Genomic DNA, 16230 nt, shown 5'->3' on the forward strand with positions numbered 1-16230 from the left:
TCAAAATGATTATGACACCATCAAATGATTATGACATCATCAAATGATTATGGCATCATCAAAATGATTATGATACCATCAAAATGATTATGACATCATTATTTCTTTATAACATCATCAAAATGATTATGACATCATCAAATGATTGTGACATCAAATGATTATGACATCATCAAAATGATTAAAACATCATCAAATGATTATGACATCATCAAATGATTATGACATCATCAAAATGAATGACATCATCAGTTGATTATGACATCATCAAAATTATTATGACATCATCATAGTAACATAGTAACATAGTTAGTAAGGCCGAAAAAAGACATTTGTCCATCCAGTTCAGCCTATATTCCATCATAATAAATCCCCAGATCTACGTCCTTCTACAGAACCTAATTGTATGATACAATATTGTTCTGCTCCAGGAAGACATCCAGGCCTCTCTTGAACCCCTCGACTGAGTTCGCCATCACCACCTCCTCAGGCAAGCAATTCCAGATTCTCACTGCCCTAACAGTAAAGAATCCTCTTCTATGTTGGTGGAAAAACCTTCTCTCCTCCAGACGCAAAGAATGCCCCCTTGTGCCCGTCACCTTCCTTGGTATAAACAGATCCTCAGCGAGATATTTGTATTGTCCTTCCTTGGTATAAACAGATCCTCAGCGAGATATTTGTATTGTCCCCTTATATTATGTATATATACTTATAAATTATTATGACATCACCAGTTGATTATGACATCATCAAATGATTATGACATCATCAGTTGATTATGACATCATCAAAATGATTATGACATCATCAAATGATTATGACATAATCAAAATGATTAAGGCATCATCAAAATGATTATGACATCATCAAATGATTGTGACATCATCAAAATGAATGACATCATCAGTTGATTGACATCATCAAAATTATTATAACATCATCAAAATGAATGAAATCATCAGTTGATTTTGACATCATCAAAATTATTATGACATCATCAACATGATTATGACATCATTAGTTTATTATAACATCATCAGTTGATTATGACATCATCAAAATGATTACGACATCATCAAATGATTATGACATCATTAAAAAGATTATGACATCATCAAAATGATTATGACATCAAATGAATATGACATCCTCAAAATGATTATGACATAATCAAATTATTATGACATCATCAAAATGATTATGACATCATCAAAATGAGTATGACATCATTAGTTCTTTATAACATCATCAAAATGATTATGACATCATCAAATGATTATGACATCCTCAAATGATTGTGACATCAAATGATTATGACATCATCAAAATGATTAAAACCTCATCAAATGATTGTGACATCATCAAAATGAGTGACATGAGTTGATTATGACATCATCAAAATTATTATGACATTATCAGTACATTATGGCATCACTAAAATAATTATTACATCATCAAATGATTATGGCATCATCAAAATGAATTTGACATCAACAAATGATTATGACATCATCAATTGATTATGACATCATAAAAAATGATTATGACATCATCAGTTGATTATGACATCATCAAAATTATTAAGACATCATCAAAATGATTATGACATCATTAGTTTATTATAACATCATCAGTTGATTATGACATCATGAAAATTATTACGACATCATCAAATGATTATGACATCATCAAAATGATTGACATCATCAAATTATTATAACATCATCAAAATGATTATGATATCATCAGTTGATTATGACATCAAAATGATAATGGCATCAAAATGATTATGACATCAAAATGATTATGACATCATCAGTTGATTATGACATCATCAAAAATGATTATGACATCATTATGACATCATCAGCTGATTATGACATCATCAAAATGATTACGACATCACCAAATGATTATGACATCATCAAAATGATTATGACATCATCAAATGATTATGACATCATCAAATTAGCATATCATCAAAATGATTATGACATCATCAGTTCATTATGACATCATCAAAAATGATTATGACATCATCAAATAATTATGACATCATCAGTTGATTATGACATCATCAAAATGATTATGACATCATCAAATTAGTATGACATCACCAAAATAATTATGACATCATCAAATGATTGTGACATCATCAAAATTAATTACATCATCAGTTGATTATGACATCACCAAAAATGATTATGATATCATCAGTTGATTATGACATCAAAATGATAATGGCATCAAAATGCTTATGACATCATCAAAATGATTATGACATCATCAGTTGATTATGACATCATCACAATAATTAAGACATCATCAAATGATTATGACATCGTCAAAATGATTATGATATCATCAGTTGATTATGACATCAAAATGATAATGGCATCAAAATGATTATGACATCATAAAAATGATTATGACATCAAATGAATATGACATCATCAAAATGATTATGACATAATCAAATTATTATGACATCATCAAAATGATTATGACATCATCAGTTGATTATGACATCATCAAATGATTATGACATCATCAAACGATTGTGACATCATCAAAATGAATGACATCATCAGTTGATTATGACATCATGTAAATTATTATGACATCATCAAAAATGATTATGACATCATCAAATGATTGAGATCATCAAAATGATTATGACATCATCAAATTAGTATGTCATCATCAAAATGATTGACATCAGTTGATTATGACATCAGTTGATTATGACATCTTCAAATGATTATGACATCATCAAAAGATTGTGACATCATCAAAACGAATGACATCATCAGTTGATTATGACATCATCAAAATGATTATGATATCATCTATTGATTATGACATCAAAATGATAATGGCATCAAAATGCTTATGACATCATAATGTGTGCAAAACTGTAAAGCGCTGCGGAATATGTTAGCGCTATATAAAAATAAAGATTATTATCATCAAAATGATTATGACATCATCAGTTGATTATGACATCATCAAATGATTGACATCAGTTGATTATGACATCATCACAATGACTAAGACATCAAATGATTATGACATCATCAAAATGATTATGACATCATCAAATGATTATGACATCATCAAAATTATTATGATATCATCAGTTGATTATGACATCAAAATGATTATGACATCATCAAAATGATTATGACATCATCAAAATGATTATGACAATCAAATTATTATGACATCATCAAAATGATTATGACATCATCAAAATGATTATGACATCAAATGATTAAGACATCAAATGATTGTGACATCAAATGATTATGACATCATCAAAATGATTAAAACATCATCAAATGATTATGACATCATCAAATGATTGTGATATCATCAAAATGAATGACATCATCAGTTGATTATGACATCATCAAAATTATTATGACATCATCAAAAATGATTATGACATCACCAGTTGATTATGACATCATCAAATGATTATGACATCATCAGTTGATCATGACATCATCAAAATGATTATGACATCATCAAATGATTATGATATCATCAGTTGATTATGACATCAAAATAATTATGACATCATCAATTGATTATGGCATCATCAAAATGATTATTCTTGGAGTGATGCTGCAACAGTTTGTAGCTTCAAATTCCTGACTTTCAACTCCCAAGCCCCCCTTCCCTTTCATTCAGCCAAGAGCTGCTTTGCCAATGTACTGGGGGGAGTTTTATGGCCGAAAGGTATTTATGACGGCATTTCCTGCCGTGTAAGCTCTTGTCCAGCTATATGTGAACTAGAAACTTCTAAAATACATGAAAGTCCTTTGTTTAGTTTTTGTACGATTTTATGCAAACCGTTGACGTTACGAATACGAAAATATATCTTGTTAGAGTCCATCGGAGGTTCTATACATCGCTCGAAACACGGGCTTCTAACTCCATCTGGTAAAGAAGTAGGGTTTTCTCTGTAAATATGTATCCCAGATAGGACATATTTGATCTCATTAGAATGCTCACGTTAATCCAAGATGAATGATGGGTTTGTTATGACTATGACATGTTTTGTAGCGGAGTTATCGAAAGTAGATATAGATTAGGATAAAATGAGTTAACTGAAGAGGTAGGAGGGACGAGGTGATCCAACCCCTTTCTGGGATGTTACAGACTGTGCTATAACTGTCTGCCCACTTCCCCAGCTCATCCTTCTTGTCCTATTTTCCTGGAAGAGCTGAGCACATCCCATGAACTGGGATGTATGGAAAACTGCACTAGCCTGGGTGCCTGCCATGCTTTGAACATGTCAGTGTTAGCTTTTCTCCTTTATTCCCTTTATGTTCTAATTACCGTGTACATATTTGCAATTGTCTCATTTGTAACATCTTTGTAAAATATTTTGATAAAACACTGCCTGAAACTTTTGATGGGGTATATTATTTAATACTAGTTCTTTCTCCTGTTCTAAACCGTACCCTAAGTCTCTTGAAGGGAAATACGCTACTGTTACTGTTGTGTTGGGTTAGCTTCGGACCCGTTTAATCGAAGCTGGTGGCAGCGAGAGTGTGCTAACTTTTGGGTTATGCTGAAGCGACTGCGGCGTTGATAATTATTGTTCCTGCCTGAGTGGGAGTAGTTTATCGCGTCGCTGCAGCGTGCCCAATAGCCAGTACATAGCAGGCAGCCTTTCTGGTGACTAATTACCCAGGGTGCAGTACCTAATCTGACCTGAGAGTAAGGGGGGCACCAGAGAGCTGCAAGTGTTAAGTGGAACTGTAAGTGGGATATACATAAATCCCTGCAGTTTGTGGTATATTGAAAGCAGTGGGATACCTAGAATAAGCCCCTGCTGTAAACTAAGAGGTCAATAGCCTTGTGTGTGTTTTCTCATCACATTGTTAGCAGTGGAGGGATAACTAAGATAAGCCCCCCTGCACATGTGATAGCCGTCTGTTGGCCTAAAGTCACCCCAACCCGTGACGTAGGGGTGACGGTCACGGTGTGAATCGTGACAAATTGGTGGCAGCGGTCAGGGGAATCCTGACAAATTGGTGGCAGCGGTCAGGGGATTCCTGACATTTGGTGGCAGCGGTGGGATATCTTAAAGCATTAGTGATTTGGTTTGAGTAATCATTCCTCTCACTAAAAACTTGCAGAAAGTTCTTGCGAGGACTCTGCGCAAATAAGTTTGGAGAACGAACTCAGAGTTTTATTAGTCTTGAGACAATTGCGTACTGGTAATTATCCCCTCCCTTCCTCTTAGTTTTTCTATCCTATCTTTTATTTGGCAACCATGGCTGCGAAATGGGAAGCCTGGTACAACCAGCAGAAGAAGGACTTTCTTGCTGGGATATGCAGTGCCATGGCCTGAACCCCCAGGGCAAGACCAAGGCTCAAATGGTCGCTGAACTGGTGCAATTTGAAGCAGACCAAGCCAGGCCACAGAGCGCAGAGGCAGCAGAAGCCAGCACAAGCGAACATGGTGCTGCAGCAGAGGTCCAACCACTGAATACGGGCCCTACTGGCAACCAGGGGGGCGCAGACCTCCTCCTGCAGCTGGCTCTACAACAATGCGCCGCAGATGATCTAGAGGGACATCGGCAGCTGATTCAGCAATACCATGAGTGAGCCGAGCGAGAGGCCCAGGCCCAGCGAGCCAAGCGGCAAGCGGAGCGGGAGTACCAGCTGCAGTTATCCCAACTGCAAATGCAGGGGTCGTCCCAGTCCAGCCGTGAGCCCAGCAGCGCTCAGATACCTAAGCCCCGGCCCGATCACTTTCCTGTTATGGAGAAGGACGGAGACTTGGACACATTTCTGCGGCCTTTGAGAAAGCCTGCAGCCAGTACCGGCTGCCTACAGATGAATGGGCACGATACCTGACACCAGGGCTGAGAGGCAAAGCTCTGGAGGCGTTTGCTGCCCTCCCTCAAGAACAAGATGGTGACTATGAGGCCATCAAGCAGGCTCTGATAGCCAAGTATCAGCTTACACCCGAGGTGTACCGTAGAAAGTTCCGGACCCTCCAACGTGGCCCACACGACAGTTACAGTGATGTGGTGCATGGACTGGGGACCCACTTTGACCAGTGGACCCAAGGACTGTCAGTGACCACCTTTGCACAGCTGCGAGACCTGATGATCAAAGACCAGTTCTTTCATCTTTGCCCAGCTAAGGTGCGACAGTTCGTGATGGACAGAGAACCCAAAGACGTGACGAAAGCAGCGCAGATTGCCGATGCCTATGAGGCCAACCGTAGATCGGAAGTGCGGAAGCCAGTCACCACCAGCTGGAGAGGGGGTAAGCCTGCAACCAACGCTAGTACCCCTGCCAGCCAACACAGCAGAGGTCCTGGCCCCGTGGCCAACAGCACCAGACCTACCACCGAACCTCGCAAGTGTTACACCTGCAGTCAGACTGGTCATCTCAGTTCCTCCTGCCCAACCAAGCAGAAGAACACCCAAGCCAAGGCCCCAGGGCCTAATGCAGCAGTTCTTTTGGTGGGTGGTGTGGTTGGGAGGGTGTGTGACAACGTACAGCACTATAGTAGCCTGGCAAAACCTTTGACGGACCTCACCAGGAAGAAGCTACCCCACATTGTCAACTGGACAGATGGCTGTGAGGGGGCCTTCCAGGCGTTGAAAACCACACTGTGCAACGCCCCTGTGTTGAAAGCAGTCGACAGCAGTCGACCGTTCTTGGTGCAGACCGACGCCAGCGAGTTTGGCCTTGGTGCTGTACTCAGCCAGGTTGACTCGGAGGACCAAGAGCACCCCGTGTTATCCCTGAGCCGGAAACTTTTGCCGAGGGAAGTGGCATACTCCACCATCGAGAAGGAGTGCCTGGCCATAGTCTGGGCCCTGCAGTGCTTGCAGCCCTACTTGTACGGTCGCCCCTTCACTGCGGTAACCGACCACAACCCTCTGCGCTGGCTAAATGCCATGTGTGGAACCAACGGCAGGTTGCTGCGCTGGAGCCTTGCCCTTCAGCAGTTTGACTTCACCATTGAACACAAAACGGGCAAAGAGCATGGGAATGCAGATGGACTCTCCCGCCAGGGTGAACCTACTGAGGTGCCCATGGAGGCATACCGTGGGGTACTACCTCCCTAGCGCACACCAAAAGGGGGAGGTGTCACGATATGGTATGAAATATCATAAGTAGTTCTCTTGCTAGCCTGCGTGAGCTAAGCCCCCCTTCTTGGAGTGATGCTGCAACAGTTTGTAGCTTCAAATTCCTGACTTTCAACTCCCAAACCCCCCTTCCCTTTCATTCAGCCAAGAGCTGCTTTGCCAATGTACTGGGGGGAGTTTTATGGCCGAAAGGTATTTACGACGGCATTTCCTGCCGTGTAAGCTCTTGTCCAGCTATACGTGAACTAGAAACTTCTAAAATACATGAAAGTCCTTTGTTTAGTTTTTGTACGATTTTATGCAAACCGTTGACGTTACGAATACGAAAATATATCTTGTTAGAGTCCATCGGAGGTTCTATACATCGCTCGAAACACGGGCTTCTAACTCCATCTGGTAAAGAAGTAGGGTTTTCTCTGTAAATATGTATCCGAGATAGGACATATTTGATCTCATTAGAATGCTCACGTTAATCCGAGATGAATGATGGGTTTGTTATGACTATGACATGTTTTGTAGCGGAGTTATCGAAAGTAGATATAGATTAGGATAAAATGAGTTAACTGAAGAGGTAGGAGGGACGAGGTGATCCAACCCCTTTCTGGGATGTTACAGGCTGTGCTATAACTGTCTGCCCACATCCCCAGCTCATCCTTCTTGTCCTATTTTCCTGGAAGAGCTGAGCACATCCCATGAACTGGGACATATGGAAAACTGCACTAGCCTGGGTGCCTGCCATGCTTTGAACATGTGAGTGTTAGCTTTTCTCCTTAATTCCCTTTATGTTCTAATTACCGTGTACATATTTGCAATTGTCTCATTTGTAACATCTTTGTAAAATATTTTGATAAAACACTGCCTGAAACTTTTGATGGGGTATATTATTTAATACTAGTTCTTTCTCCTGTTCTAAACCGTACCCTAAGTCTCTTGAAGGGAAATACGCTACTGTTGTGTTGGGTTAGCTTCGGACTCGTTTAATCGAAGCTGGTGGCAGCGAGAGTGTGCTGACTTTTGGGTTATGCTGAAGCCACTGCGGCGTTGATAATTATTGTTCCTGCCTGAGTGGGAGTAGTTTATCTCGTCGCTGCAGCGTGCCCAATAGGTAGTACATAGCAGGCAGCCTTTCTGGTGACTAATTACCCAGGGTGCAGTACCTAATCTGACCTGAGAGTAAGGGGGGCGCCAGAGAGCTGCAAGTGTTAAGTGGAACTGTAAGTGGGATATACATAAATCCTTGCAGTTTGTGGTATATTGAAAGCAGTGGGATACCTAGTAAGTAGTGTATAATTCAGATTATTCGTCAAACTCAATCTGACAGGTGCCCCGCCCCCTATCAAAGTGTATCAAAGTGTGTAACCCCTCCCCTCCTCCTGTCAGCCAGCTGTCCCTGAGGCTGGCTGATTTCCCCTTTTGATATCGTTTGATATACTTTAATTTGTTGTAGTTTTGATATTATTCCTCGTATTTTGTTTTTATACGTAGTCCGAGTTTGATTCTGTAAGCTGTGTTTTGAGAACTTATATAACACATGTTTATAATTATAGCCTAGTCGTGTATTTATTTTACACGTGGTTTATAACACCTTTCTCATTTGTTTTATATTAGATTTTATACGTAGCCCCGAGTTTGATTCTGTAAGCTTTGTTTTATTCACAGTGTATTCATATAGTGGAGAACTTAAAGCTGTCTATTTGTTTTTGTAAATGGTGAACACTAACTAAATGGTGAACATTACCTAAATGTTTAGGTTAACTGCGGTTCAGAGGTTTATAACACCTAGGTCAATTGTTGTTGTATTTGCGTACCCAATAAATGTTTATTTTCACAAGCAGAAGAGGCAGCTTTTCTGTTTGTACATGTATTGTACCTGAAGGTTATTGCGGGTCATGTGCCCAGGCATTGGTTTTTATAACGCCGAATGTTTGATATTTGCTTTCTCTTTTTTGTGTCCTGAAGATGGCATCTGAGAAGTTATTTAGCTGTTATCTGTGGGGCATTGTAAGCTGTGTTTATTCACAGTGTAGCAGATTTTCTCCTTGTGGCTGCCTTATATACACAAACAGAAGAGTTACTGGACAACTTATTTCTGATATATATACAGTGGGGCAAAAAAGTATTTAGTCAGTCAGCAATAGTGCAAGTTCCACCACTTAAAAAGATGAGAGGCGTCTGTAATTTACATCATAGGTAGACCTCAACTATGGGAGACAAACTGAGAAAAAATAATCCAGAAAATCACATTGTCTGTTTTTTTTAACATTTTATTTGCATATTATGGTGGAAAATAAGTATTTGGTCAGAAACAAAATTTCATCTCAATACTTTGTAATATATCCTTTGTTGGCAATGAGAGAGGTCAAACGTTTTCTGTAAGTCTTCACAAGGTTGCCACACACTGTTGTTGGTATGTTGGCCCATTCCTCCATGCAGATCTCCTCTAGAGCAGTGATGTTTTTGGCTTTTCACTTGGCAACACGGACTTTCAACTCCCTCCAAAGGTTTTCTATAGGGTTGAGATCTGGAGACTGGCTAGGCCACTCCAGGACCTTGAAATGCTTCTTACGAAGCCACTCCTTCGTTGCCCTGGCGGTATGCTTTGGATCATTGTCATGTTGAAAGACCCAGCCACGTTTCATCTTCAATACCCTTGCTGATGGAAGGAGGTTTGCACTCAAAATCTCACGATACATGGCCCCATTCATTCTTTCATGTACCCGGATCAGTCGTCCTGGCCCCTTTGTAGAGAAACAGCCCCAAAGCATGATGTTTCCACCACCATGCTTTACAGTAGGTATGGTGTTTGATGGATGCAACTCAGTATTCTTTTTCCTCCAAACACGACAAGTTGTGTTTCTACCAAACAGTTCCAGTTTGGTTTCATCAGACCATAGGACATTCTCCCAAAACTCCTCTGGATCATCCAAATGCTCTCTAGCAAACTTCAGACGGGCCCGGACATGTACTGGCTTAAGCAGTGGGACACGTCTGGCACTGCAGGATCTGAGTCCATGGTGGCGTAGTGTGTTACTTATGTTAGGCCTTGTTACATTGGTCCCAGCTCTCTGCAGTTCATTCACTAGGTCCCCCCGCATGGTTCTGGGATTTTTGCTCACCGTTCTTGTGATCATTCTGACTCCACGGGGTGGGATTTTGCGTGGAGCCCCAGATCGAGGGAGATTATCAGTGGTCTTGTATGTCTTCCATTTTCTAATTATTGCTCCCACTGTTGATTTCTTCACTCCAAGCTGGTTGGCTATTGCAGATTCAGTCTTCCCAGCCTGGTGCAGGGCTACAATTTTGTTTCTGGTGTCCTTTGACAGCTCTTTGGTCTTCACCATAGTGGAGTTTGGAGTCAGACTGTTTGAGGGTGTGCACAGGTGTCTTTTTATATGATAACAAGTTTAAACAGGTGTCATTACTACAGGTAATGAGTGGAGGAAAGAGGAGACTCTTAAAGAAGAAGTTACAGGTCTGTGAGAGCCAGAAATCTTGATTGTTTGTTTCTGACCAAATACTTATTTTCCACCATAATATGCAAAAAATGATAAAAAAAACAGACAATGTGATTTTCTGGATTTTTTTTTCTCAGTTTGTCTCCCATAGTTGAGGTTTACCTATGATGTAAATTACAGACGCCTCTCATCTTTTTAAGTGGTGGAACTTGCACTATTGCTGACTGACTAAATACTTTTTTGCCCCACTGTATATATATATAATATGCACCAATGTTACAACACAAGCTATAATATGACCCAATGTTACAACACAAGTAAGAAGCGGCGTGTTTTATACGAATATAAATTTTATTTCTCACAATAAAGCAACAGCTCAAATTTTAAGTGATGCTGGCAAATGCACCTTTGCGGTATCTGATAATGACACGATGAACAAAGGACTGGGCCTGAAAATCTTGATGTCACAAAATCTGATACGGCTCGATCATTATTCTGCATGTCAGACGTGAAATTTTGTAAAATCTTCTTAAATGGAAACTCCTTTTTATTCAAAGACATCTAACATATACATACTTTTAATGTTTTTGTGTAAAATCGCGGTCAGACAGGCACGAACACACACACACACACACACACACACAACACAGAACCCACACACAACAAACACACAGAACCCACACACACAACACATACAACACACACAAGAAATAGACATTTAGGACTTATTTATGATTAATATGCGATTATTAGTCATTTAGGACTTATGTTATCATGTTTTTGCACTTTATTAATATGCTGACCACATAGGTCAGGCACGAACACACACACACAACACAGAACTCACACACAACAAACACACATAACATACAAAACACACACAACACATACAACACATACGACAAACATACACACACACACACACACAACATACAGAACACATACAACACATGCGACACACACACACAAACAACACACACACAACAAATACACATGATTTTTTTACATTATTTTAGCACATATTAATTTTACAGGTGCCTGTGCTGTCTATAATTTGACTCCTTTTTATTCAAAGACATCTAACATATACAGACTTTTAATGTTTTTGTGTAAAATCGCGGTCAGACAGGCACGAACACACACACACACACACACACAACACAGAACCCACACACAACAAACACACAGAACCCACACACACACAACACATACAACACACACAAGAAATAGACATTTAGGACTTATTTATAACGCGAATAATGTGCAGAGTATTGACTCATTCTGATTGAGTCATTATATTATAAGTAATTTATATTAATTATATATTCACGCATTCTTTCTTATTTAAGAGCCGTGTATGTCGCCCGATTGGCGCAATAATTTCATAACGCAGAATTATGAGCGCATTGAAGCCGTGGAGCCGCTAACCGATAATGGCCCTGCTCTTCACCTCATCATGGGTAATTAGGCGCGCCTTTTTGCTTTTAGATAGGGAAAAATTTCATTGTAACACGGTACAAAGATATTTATCTTTCATGTATCACATGTAAGAAAGCTAAATATATATATTATTATTATTATTATTTATTTATATAGCACCACTGATTCCATGGTGCTGTACATGAGACGGGGTTACATACACGTTACAAATATCACATACAGTAAACAAACTAACAATGACGGACTGATACAGAGGACCCAGGCCTTGCGGGCTAACATTCTACATTCTAATCTGTGTAATACAATAGATAATAGCGGTAGCCACCAATATAATACTGAATTATTAATATATAGCGGCATAAGTCTTGCTATATTAATTTACACCGCAAATATGTTTATGCCGTAAAACTATATTATACTACGTCAGTTGCTTTAATCCTTTGTATGTAAACACGAACTACGCGCAATTTCTCATACAGATACTGACACGGAGACATCGCACGATATGCCTGAAAACTGGTGTGTTCCCGAACCATGCGATACGCTGGGTTCCGACGTGGAGATCATAGATGTCAAGAACCCTGCAATTTCATCGCCACCCGATGCGCCTAAAAGACGCGGCAGCTCGTTACGCAGGTGTATCAAGAATAGAAAAGGTATCTGTTCACCTGGAATACAGGCGATTCTCACTTTTGTGTAATGCTCTTATTTACTTACAGCTGCTAGCTAACTGTCAGAAAATTCATTTTTGAAAATATATATATATATATATATATATATAACCGTCTCAATGCTGCAGTTTTGTGTAGAAAATCAATTCTATGTTCGCTAATCGTTATATTTTTACTTACACCCGCTAATCTAGTTGCCCGGAAAATACAGCTTGAAAAAGAGAATATTCCCGCCTCTGCGAGTTTGAGCATTGCGCCGCCCGTTAAATCAGGAGCTGTTGTGGAACAATTCCCGCTTCATACTTGTAAGTATATATCTGGTCTGCTCTATACATGTTTATGTAAATATTGTTACAATGATTTCATGGGTAGCTGACCCCGTTAACTTTTCAAATATTACGCAGTATCATAGCTATGCGTCGCCGTTTAGCTTTTCCAATTTTGATCCGTTTCGCGGCTAACCGCCACTTGTATCTTTTCTTTTAGATACGTCGCCTCTTTAGCAACGAGTTTTGCAACGGCGTAATTACGGCGCTGCAGAGAATCAACCACAAAGAGCTAATACGGCGGTGCGCGCAACATCTCTTTCGCCCATCTGTGTTGTGATGAATGCTCCGCGGCACCAAAACAACCCGGGAATCCAAGCCCCAAGATTTCACATCAGAAATATACGCGCGTTTCAAGAGAGAAACGGGCAGCGCAGAACGCTAGGACCCGCATAACACGGCCCTCCAATAGCCCAGACGCCATACCACAAGTTACTCCTGAAAACAGAGAAATTGAACAGCTCTCCGAGGGTATGTGGTCACCCATAGAGCCCCTCAATATACCTGTGTGCCAGACTGTGCAATCTGCAGATACTGCTCTTGCAGGCTCTTCTAGCGTTTTTGCCCCTGTATTACCTCTACAGAAACACGCCGTATCCCGGCGCCGTGTAGATAGAAAGCAGAAAGTTGCTGTACATACACCTTACACATGTCGTCCTTCGTGGGATGCTGCCCATGTCAAAATGTTTACTGACATGTCTGCGCAGTATGCTCAAAGCAAACTCGCACAGATGGGACTAAAATCTTTCTGCGATACATATGAAAGACTGTTAAATGCATGTCCAACACCTGCCATTACCGCGGAACTGCGGGCTTTCAAACTAAATCACACCTGATAAATCTAACTAAAGTCTTTTAAATCACATACAATGATTGTCATTTTTCATATGTGCGTGTTGTGTGTTGTGTGTGTGTGTGTGAGTTCTGTATGTGATGCGTGTTCTTTACAAACCATAAACTTATAATAGCAAAATGTTGCTGCAGCCAGCCGCACACAGCTGTATTTTTGCATTATTTCACAGTGCCTGATGAGTACCGGATGCCTGTTTGGCTGAGAAGCGCCCGTGGGTGCAGAAGTGTTATTTCTATCAAGATATATTGCACGGTTTGCAAATACAGAAAGGGGATCAGCAAACAGCCTGAATTTGTACAAAAATAAGCCAGTCGCAGTATAGTACTGCCAGTAAACCATTTTTATATTCTGTAAGAATTTTTATAGTATTGAAATGTCTTTGTAAGCCATCAACGAGATTTTACACCAGGGAAATAAGAGATATCAAAAATACTATATGTGAACAGCATATTAATAAAGTGCAAAAAATCATGTGTATTTGTTGCGTGTGTTGTGTGTGTGTGTCGCATGTGTTGTATGTGTTCTGTATGTTGTGTGTGTATGCTTGTCGTGTGTGTTGTATGTGATGTGTGTGTTTTGTATGTTATGTGTGTTTGTTGTGTGTGTCGCATGTGTTGTATGTGCTCTGTATGTTGTGTGTGTATGCTTGTCGTGTGTGTTGTATGTGTTGTGTTCAGATTCCGCAAAGATGCATTTGTCGGCATCATGCTGTTAGCTAACTTAAAGTGTGTTTCATTTTTTCTGATTGTGTAAAGTGAGTGCGGTTAGCTTAAAATGTGTTCTTTATTTCCAATTAGTTCTGACAATAAAACATTTTTGTACTATTTAATGTTTTTACTTTTTATATTCTGTATTTGCCTAAGCAATAATGGTTTAAAAATTTCCAATGAATTTGTAAGTTTTCAAAAGTATACCCCAATGTATAATTAATATGATATTATGCCATCTAGTGGCCGTGATAAGTAATTGATTATGCCACACATTTCTCAAAATGCCATACACTGTAGAATATATCTGCAATTCACTACGCTTGTAACACATATTTCATCGCCCCAACTCCTGACTGCTATACATATAGTTCAAATTTACGCCTAAAATAGCACAAATAGTTAATATTGGTGTATTTTCATACACTTATCAAAACTTTGGGTTTCTACATAATTTTCTATTTATATGGTCTAATTAGTAATACTATTCAGTTGCATTCTGAGATATATATATTAATGTACACCCTGCACGCCATCATGCCTGAACAAAACAGAAATGTAGATTTTTTGCGAATTTATTAAAAAGAAAACTGAAATATCACACGGTCATAAGTATTCAGACCCTTTGCACAGTATTGAGTGCAATATTACACGCAGTCATGCCGCCTGTTACTGTATACAGGCTGTAATCCACATATAGTCTGTAAAAGTGCGAATTACAGGGCCATGTAAATACACGCCTAAGGTATAAGCATAATTATAGGAATTTGTAAGTTTCCAAAAGTAAACCCCAATGTAATAAAGATATATTGCCCGGTTTCTTATGTATGTCCAGTTATTTTCAACAAAACAAGGATAGAGTCAAATTATAGACAGCCCAGGCAACGTGCATAAAGATAATAACATAAACAAGTCCTAAATGTCTATTTCTTGTGTGTGTTGTATGTGTTGTGTGTGTGTGGGTTCTGTGTGTTTGTTGTGTGTGGGTTCTGTGTTGTGTGTGTGTGTGTGTGTGTGTTCGTGCCTGTCTGACCGCGATTTTACACAAAAACATTAAAAGTCTGTATATGTTAGATGTCTTTGAATAAAAAGGAGTCAAATTATAGACAGCACAGGCACCTGTAAAATTAATATGTGCTAAAATAATGTAGAATTAAAGAAAGCTGGAATAATATATGCGAATGTGTCACACCCTTTTGAGATATCAAAAATACTATATGTGTACAGCATATTAATAAAGTGCAAAAATCACTGACCTATGTGGACCGCATATTAATAAATTGCAAAAAATCCCTGACCTATATGATCAGCATATTAATAAAGTGCAAAAAATCATGTGTATTTGTTGTGTGTGTGTTGTTTGTGTGTGTGTGTGTCGCATGTGTTGTATGTGTTCTGTATGTTGTGTGTGTGTGTGTATGTTTGTCGTATGTGTTGTATGTGTTGTGTGTGTTTTGTATGTTATGTGTGTTTGTTGTGTGTGAGTTCTGTGTTGTGTGTGTGTGTTCGTGCCTGACCTATGTGGTCAGCATATTAATAAAGTGCAAAAACATGATAACATAAGTCCTAAATGACTAATAATCGCATATTAATCATAAATAAGTCCTAAATGTCTATTTCTTGTGTGTGTTGTATGTGTTGTGTGTGTGGG

The sequence above is a fragment of the Ranitomeya imitator genome, chromosome 2, assembly GCF_032444005.1.
Source record: "Ranitomeya imitator isolate aRanImi1 chromosome 2, aRanImi1.pri, whole genome shotgun sequence".
NCBI classification, from domain to species: Eukaryota; Metazoa; Chordata; class Amphibia; order Anura; family Dendrobatidae; genus Ranitomeya; species Ranitomeya imitator.